At 44.1% G+C, this 8,470-nt stretch overlaps 1 long non-coding RNA gene across 1 annotated transcript; it reads left to right on the top strand.

Moving 5' to 3' along the window:
• Nucleotides 1-608: 608 nt before the first annotated feature.
• On the top strand, nucleotides 609-8,082 carry LOC129381275 (uncharacterized). Its single transcript, XR_011892315.1, has 3 exons — nucleotides 609-1,075; nucleotides 4,050-4,212; nucleotides 7,848-8,082. It is a non-coding gene; the product is annotated as an uncharacterized lncRNA (long non-coding RNA).
• Nucleotides 8,083-8,470: the final 388 nt, after the last annotated feature.

Here is an 8,470-nt window from a genome sequence, read left to right as displayed (position 1 = left end):
CGATCCAGAAACACAACTTATTAATTTACACAAATCGTTGGCCCACCTGCTTTCGCTTTACAGAGCCCCAAACAATGCTGGATAGCCCTGTACCTGCAATATGATTGACATAGTGATTGCCACAGTGCGTGGGATCTGCAGAATTTTTTTGCTTCTTTATATTTCTAAGTCGCTGGTGTTTATTTTTTGATGTATGGAATAGGCGGCCCTACGTTGGCCGATCTTCCTGGATGAAGCGAGGACAATAACAACCCTATAACTTAATTTGGGTCCCTAACCTTTGCTCCTTCCTGCGTCTTCACTGCAGAGCGTCCCATGATCTAGTGAAGATGTAGTACAATGCTTGGAAGGTGGACTGATTATCTGAGCGTCACGAGGATCGGCGCGGCGGTAATGACACTCAGCCCCCATTACTGGATCCGCTACAGACTCTCAATAATAGCGTGTTCCGAACGAACACGTTCCCACGTTTTCTAGCACATAACTGCTGTTTAGTGCTTTAAAAGAAAGAAGAGGCAATCTACTTTTGCGACTTCTTGGCTAATGTTAGATTCGCATCTGAGTGTAAGACTCGTCGTTGGCTGTCTTATGATGCAAGATCCCTTGGGAAGATACTTATTACTTACATCCTCAGCAATGGTAATTTTAATCATGAATGTTTGTAGAGCAGCTGAACACTGAAGAAAGTGAAAATTCCGTCGATTTAAAACGCCCATGAGGTAACTAATCGCTTCAGTCATGCATCTTTATACATAATCTTTGCCTGTTTTCCATTTTTCCAGTTGCTTGCTGGTTCAGTTTCTTTTTTTTTACTGTCCAATTACAGTATTCGCAAAGTACGCTCTATTATATTAGAAGTTACAAAGGGAATTTTGATTTAAGCACCTAATAGTGTTTCTATACATTCTGACCCTATTTTCCTTGCACCTCTTTCCAGACAATCGCGGTGTGCCGATGAAGACCATCGGTGCGGCAAGTACCTTATCAAAAAAGGAACTTCCGTGGTGGTCCCCACGTACCATCTCCACCATGATCCTAGACACTGGGAAGAACCTGAAAAATTTAAGCCAGAAAGGTAAGTGACGTATGCTATCGGGTACACCTTTAACATAATCGAGAAACTGAATCGGCTTTTGTGGTCTCTACCAGCTATCAATACCGAGGGATACTCAAAACTGCCGAAAAAGTTAGATTACTCGAAGAGAACGTATCTCTCTTTAGAACCGCTGAAAGGTCAGCAAGTTCGTAGACATTCACGTTATTCAAAGGCAGGCGTGCCGACACACAGACAAACTAGGAGCGAAAAGGACAACGCTACAGCACCTACGTTAGTGTCGCCCTTATTGTTCTTTTAGGGCTAGTGTGGCTGTTTGGTACGCCTACATTTCAGTAACATGGACGTATCGATCAGAGTGCAATTCTATGATGATTTCCTTGTCTGTGGTGTTCTAAACATAGAGATTACAGACAAATTTGCAATTCATTCTATAACACTAAAATCAGACCAAGATGTTGCAAATGTTCAACTGTAACAATTATTTCTCCTGTGATTCAACCGAACGAAACGCTGTAGCAGAATTTAGCGTTAGTGCAACTTCAAACCAAAGCACAGCAAAACTAATAACACAGAAGGAAACACATTTGAAACGTCAAGCCACTGTTTATAATTGCAAAAACTATGTTCTATAGGTACAACTTGAAATATGTTCAGCATATATTCGGGTAGTAATGTGGCCTCTCTGTTTCGCTTCTCTGTTGTAGGCAGCCTGAGACAACAGAGCAATCCCAGAAACTTACACCGCGCGGTTTCAGACGATATGCCATCTGCAAACCACACATATTTAGAAGGGCTACCTTACGACGTCGGTTGCCGAGGACTACTAATGTGGCAACGCTTGCACCATGCTGTATGGGCATCACGATATTTGTTAATAACCTAGGGCGAGGTTCTGTGCGAGCATGGGCTACACCTGTTGGTATGAGAGATCATCAAAATCCGTCATGCACGTTAATAAAAATAGTGCAACCTAATGATTTCATAATTTATGGCTAGGCAGCAATCACTGTGCGCCGATGTCAAAAAAACTCATCCATCCTTGGTCGTGGTTGAAGCTACTGTACATGCTCTAGTCATGGTGACAGTGTCGCACCACGAAAGAACTTCTGCAACTGTTTTTGAGCTTTTGGCTGTTTTGTACTAACGATTCCGAGGTAATTTTGAACACTTCAAGCTGACATGTTCTTTTATTTATTATATCTAATCTTGATCGCTAACTCATTCTTAGATCATGCCTTATTTATGCCTCACAGTCTGAAGACCGTTTCAATTTGGAGATTCAGCAGAACTCGCACTCGGCTGCTGAACTAATTATCCGCGTAGTACAGCAACCTTGTTAAGGGCAGCTTGTCAGACGATTGAAGTAACTAATTTCAATCACTTATCAACAGAGCGCGATAATGCAAACTTCGCTTGCGCGATGTTGCCTTCAAATGCATTGAGAGCAACTGCCGTTCCCATGCGTCGGCTATGAATAGCGGTACGCGTTTTCATGGCTCGAAGCTAAGTAAAGCGGAATAGGGTGGCAGCGGGAGCGGAATGGAGGAAAGGGCGAAGTCTTGCGGGTGGGTTTGCTCAGCGTCCAAAATGGCGGTACGTACTATATGAGAAAGGTATCCACCTTGCGTTACATACTTCACGACTTATCTTAAGAAGCCAACAAACACTGACACCAAGGACAACATAAGGGAAATTACTTGTGCTTAATGAATGAAATGAAACGATAAATTAATGGAAATCAAAGTGGATGAAAAAACAACTTGCCGCAGGTGGGAACCGAACCCACAACCTTCGCATTTCGCGTGCGATGCTCTACCAATTGAGCTATACTTCACGACTAGGCACACAGTAAGCGCATACGGTGTTCGCTCTTTCCCTCCGCCGCCATCTTGCACATCTTGTGAACGTGCACATACTACTGTGGTGGGCCCCGCGGCGTTCGCGCGAGTGTTCGCCTATTTTTGTTCTCCCCTGCTTCTTTCTTTCTTCAATCCGCGTGGCATGACAGGCCTGCGGCCGAGTTGTAAGTCAGCTGTCGCTCCACCCCACAGAAGGCAGACCAAAGAGTTTTTTATTGTGTCACTTTAGGCTCGAGTTGAGCCTTGACACGGCCACGACAGCGGGCTTCTGACCCCTCCGGAGGGAGAACAACGTATTTTTGTGTTTTCCTACTGTGATGACTGTGGATAACCCCGACAGTTCCTTTAAGTTTGCCCAACTTCTGTATTGCCTTTCACCGCTTCTTCCATTTCACGTAATTCTGTTCGAAAACATCAAGGAACAATGAATGTGGAACAATGTATACAGATGAACTACTACACCGGTTGTGCAGGAAAACCAGCACGAATGGCACTCCCCTGCCACTTTATTTACCAATGTTTACTGTAGAGTTCGGCACTCGTTCGCTGCTCTTCTATGAGAAACGATTGCTGCTCTCGGTGTACGAGATTTTAGGTGATAGTACAAGGTAAATAATCAGCCACATTGCAATACTAAATACCAACCCCTGAAAGTCTCTTTTAACATTATATGCATCAGTGAGGCGTTGCGCCACTTTGCGTCATGTACATCCACTTTTAGTTCCTATTAGTGTGCAAAGAAAGAGCAAATTTTCTTTTTAATTGTAACTATGAAAGCTACTTCGTAAGAATCCCAGCCATCATGATTATCTATTGGTTCGCTCACAACAATCAAACAGGACAAGATCTGGTGCGGATTCAAGGTTGCAGTAAACAGAGTTGAGCAAAACTATAAACTGTAATTTTTTATGTTATACGTTTCTTTGCAAAGCCAGGACGGTCAAGCGGAGTCAACCGAGCTTTCTCTAAGCATATTGTACCATGCATTTTGACGTTTGTTTGAGCCCGGACTGCCAACGTTTACATCATCCCCGAAGGCGAATTTCAATGTAATCAGCAAACTTTGCCTCCCAATCATTTGCATTCTCTTATTGTTTTCGTGTTCTTAGTAATGTCAGTTGCTCTTATTGCAGGTTTAGCCCTGAAAACAAGCATCTGATCAACTCAACTGCCTACCATCCGTTCGGCCTGGGGCCACGCATGTGCGTCGGCTCCCGTCTGGCTCTACTCGAGCTCGCCTCGGTTACTTCTCAAGTGCTCCGTCAATTCAAGATAACTTTGGCTCCAAGACAGAACGTAAGCCTTTTATTTATTTTGCCTACATTCTCTTCTGCTATCTTAATGCGCAGCATAGTGACACCGAAAGAAAGGGAGTAATGTTAAGTGGTTAAGTTGCATCTGATTTGCTGCCTTTACTGGGGGAGGAGGTAGTAAAAAAGTAAAAGTATGAGAAGTGAGGCGCACGAACTGACAACATCGTCGTTCACCATGCAGTCCACAAATGTGGTCTCTTGCTGAGCGCATTCACTCTGAAAAAAAAAAAGTGATGCAGGGCAGGAGTGATTCCCTGCGGATGACGGTCGTGTCCAGCGTCCCAATACTTTAGCTTCTGTGAGGGCACTTTCCCCGATTCGCTATAGCTTGGGACAGCGACTGTTTTTTGTCACCGAAAGAACGGCAGCAGCAGAGGTACGGGCCCAATACAAGCCTCAGCTTACCCGCTGAGAGCTACAAGATACGAAAAACACGTTTCACACTATCACATTTCATCTCATGCATCGAGATGGCCCAGCAAGACATCATACACAGGCTCTTCAACCGACGTACTGCAGAGCATACTTAGAACCGTCAATCATAGGAGAACCACCTTTAAGGTCCAGGCTGACGGCGACGTCACAACTGTGCCCGTTGGCTGCAGTAACAGTGGTGTGATGGAGCCACTCCAACCACCAGCGAATACTTCCTTGATCCATGTTTTTCTAAGCTTCCAACAGAAGTTTACTGCACATATTCGTCAAACGAAGGAGAAAGTGTACTAGAACGTAAACATTTTTAATAAAGATTTTGATATCTGCTGGTCATTCTTCGAAAACTATTCTAAAAGCATTCTATATTAGATTTGCTACTGACTCTATTCGATTCGGTTTGAAAGTTACTTTACGCACACCACTACCAAAGCCACCGACTGGCTGGCTTGTCTGAAAATAGTGTCGCTGAGAAGAGACTACTAGGCTTATAACAACGCTGACGCAACTTACGACGGGAAGCAGAGTGTGATGGGATTTCGCGCTAATTAAGCGGACAAAACTAGTCATCAACGATTCAAATACGGGAAATTCAGCAATCGCCAGCCACCCACGTCAAGCTTCAGGCGACGTCATTCCAGTTAAACGGAGCGTAAGCCCAGCGCGCCTGTTGACAAACAGAGAGAGAAGCGAAACATAGTGAGGTAGTTTAGCAGTCGCTACTTTATACGTGCGAAGCGCATAGTTGAGTGAATGAGAGAGAGAGAGAGAGAGAGAGAGAGAGAGAAGACAGGGCTTCAGAATATACGCGTGCACTTGAAGGGGTTCGTCATTCTGTTGCTATGTCGTACGCAACGCGCAAAAGTGGCGCAATGCTATTCACTTGTCCGTTACTTGATTTCTGCAAACTTCGTGTCACCGTGCTGGCCACAGCGCAGCAGAACGATGAAGCTACATTAACTAAGCGCTTTTTAAGCTCTGCTTGCTTTCACTGGACGAAGGCACACCGTTTCTACAGCGCACCCCTTAAGTTCGCGTATGTACTACCGGTCAATTTCACATAAAACCTAAGCAATTGGGGAAGAATAAAGGTAATCGAAGAGTTCATTTTAGACTATCGATGTTTAGATATAGTGTTTTCGCGTCGAACAATGCGTGTAGAACAAGGAAAGACCGCCAAAACGGCACGCTGTCAACACACGATATATATATATGTATACGTATAGCTCTCCTTTGCGAAAGGCTGCATAGGTGAGTTAATGAATTTCTGAAACGCAATGCCTGTATCTTATGCCAATCAGCAATCAAGTGAGAGCTCTTTCAATATAGACTGCTTAAAAAACTGATCTGATTAATTGTCCGCTACTACATGATTTCTGTGTTTCTGAAAAAAAATATACACGTCCTCTAAATGTGCGCTTATGAGAGCAGTGTATTCATCGGACACTCGTTTGCTAAACAGGTGAACAGTATGCATGGCGAAGAGTTGGAAGACTGAGAACCAGCTATCAGAATCGATAATTACAGACTTGCATGCACTCCCGGACGCCGATGTAGAAGGGGCAGGGCAGCTAATACCGTCGCCTCTCGGAGTGATACAACGGTTGCCATATGCGTAAATACGAGTGCATTGTTGTGTTCGAAAATTTTTGGGCTTCAAACAAGCGCGGTTTGAAGCACGAAATGATTTTCGCTCCCGTTGTCGGCGACTTTCAATAAACATTGAGGCAAAATCCTGAGCCGTTATCCGGGCACTCAAAACGAGAATGCAAAGAGAACATGTGGGCACCATTCCGAGAATAAAACCAGATCATCCCGGCAACCAGTCAAAACTGAACAAAATGGGGCCTTTGGCCCCCAAACCATTGTACAGGACTGCATTACATACTCTACTTACTGCCCAAACAAGTTACAAAAAATATTGCTTCTAAGTTTTTGCAAATGTTTGTTCACAATATCACTCAAGCTGTAATTTCTAGTACGATGAAGTTTTATTTGTTATTTCCAATAGCGACATTCAAAAGGCAGATATAGGGCAGTAAACACTCGATTGTCACCTTTCGGTGCTGCGACTGGGTTGCCGGTGCTCTTTTGAGCGCCAGTGGTCCGTGAGCTCCGCGGCGCGCAGGACACGCCGCGAATGGCTGTTTGGCCGAGACGAGACTTGCAGTCAGGTTCTGTCTGTGACAGGAAATTGCGTCTCTTGTTTCTTTTCGACTTCAAGCGTTTTGGGAGTGATTTAACTGGGTGATTGTTCCGCTCAACATTTCAGCAAATAATATGCCTGTGTGGACGAGGGTGCAGTAGTGAACTTAAATAAAACTGACTCAATGACTCTTCCGTGGCGCAGAACACATGCACAATTGAAAGAAATCTGAAAATATGCTTGGAACGCCGAGGCGCCTGCAGATATTCTAGGGGATGTTGAACGGCAGGCCAGCTAAAGAAATCTCGTAAACACTCATTTCGCTTCCTCCTCACAGATGCCACTGGGACCTACACCTAAAATTCTTTATTGACTTTGTGTTTCGGTGTCATAAAATAATCTAGCCTAAGCGTTCTCTCCTTGGAAATCCCACGGAGCAGCAAAAATGCTGAGGATATGGCCTGTCATTTAAATGCCTAATATGCACTGCATTAAACGTTGAGAGAGACATAAAGAGAGACATTTCGAAGAGAATTAGTCACGCCTTCGAAAGCTAAGTCATTGTTTTGTACTTGTAGTATTGAAAGACAGTATTTCTTATTGTAAGGCCGTTTCTGCAATATTAACTCTGTAAAATTATCAGAGAAGCAAGAAGGGTTCCTAACACAAAGCACGCTGACGCGACGATGCGACGATGACACAACGCTGGACTGGCAATTCTGCTAGTCCAACAGAGCTCGACTATTTCAAGCGAGTTGCTAGTCCAGCGGTCTGTCATCGCGCCTTATCTCCTTCTCAGTGCTTCTTGCTGGAAAATCCACCCTCTATGTGCAACCAACGAGCTCAGAAAACACCATTTTCAATCACGGCAGGAGCAGATCTAAGGCAATGCCGGTACATTGACCGTGCATGCGAAGTCATGAACCTTTATTTTAAATGAACATTAATATGCAACAATATGCTGCTGTGGAAATACAATACTAATTCCCGTTCTTCTTAAGGATAGCCATGCTAATAACGAAATTTCTCATCTTTTCCAGCCTGACCTTGAGCTGACAACGTACTCATTTTTAGGCGTGCCTAAAGAGAGCGTGAAGATCTATGTCCAGAGGCTTTGCCAGGACAAATGAATCGCAATGGCCCTTATAGTGTGGCAGCGAAAACAGAAATCCTCCAGTCCCGGAAAACAGCAACCAGAGTCCTTCATTCCCAGGCCTTCCACGAGAAAATGTATTTGTGTTTTACATCGTGTACATCAGGTTTGAAAACGCTGATTATGAATGTGTCCTAATAGTGCGCGTCTATGTAAAGCTAAATAAATACAAATAATAAAATCTGTTGTGTCCTTAGCGCTTACAATAGGCATCTGCGACAAAAACAAAATTCCGGCAGCGACCATCTCGGATATATACCAACGTTAAAGTGATTAGCATTAAAGCAATGCTGCGCCATCTGGTACCACTGCCACGATGTCGACGCGGAAAAAGTGTCTGTATATACTACGTGGCGCGCCTTCAATTTCGCCCAGTAAAGGAGATACATTAACAGATTTTTTTTTTTTGTCATTGAAGAGCAACACATAGCCAGTGACCGAAGTTGGTGTGATAGGGTTATTACAGACGCACATATCGCAAGCTGGTTAACGTTCACAAGGGAATGGTAA

Source organism: Dermacentor andersoni, chromosome 1 (genome assembly GCF_023375885.2).
Source record: "Dermacentor andersoni chromosome 1, qqDerAnde1_hic_scaffold, whole genome shotgun sequence".
NCBI classification, from domain to species: domain Eukaryota; kingdom Metazoa; phylum Arthropoda; class Arachnida; order Ixodida; family Ixodidae; genus Dermacentor; species Dermacentor andersoni.
Note: the sequence above shows the minus strand (reverse complement) of the source record. Positions and strands in the feature narration are given on the sequence as shown.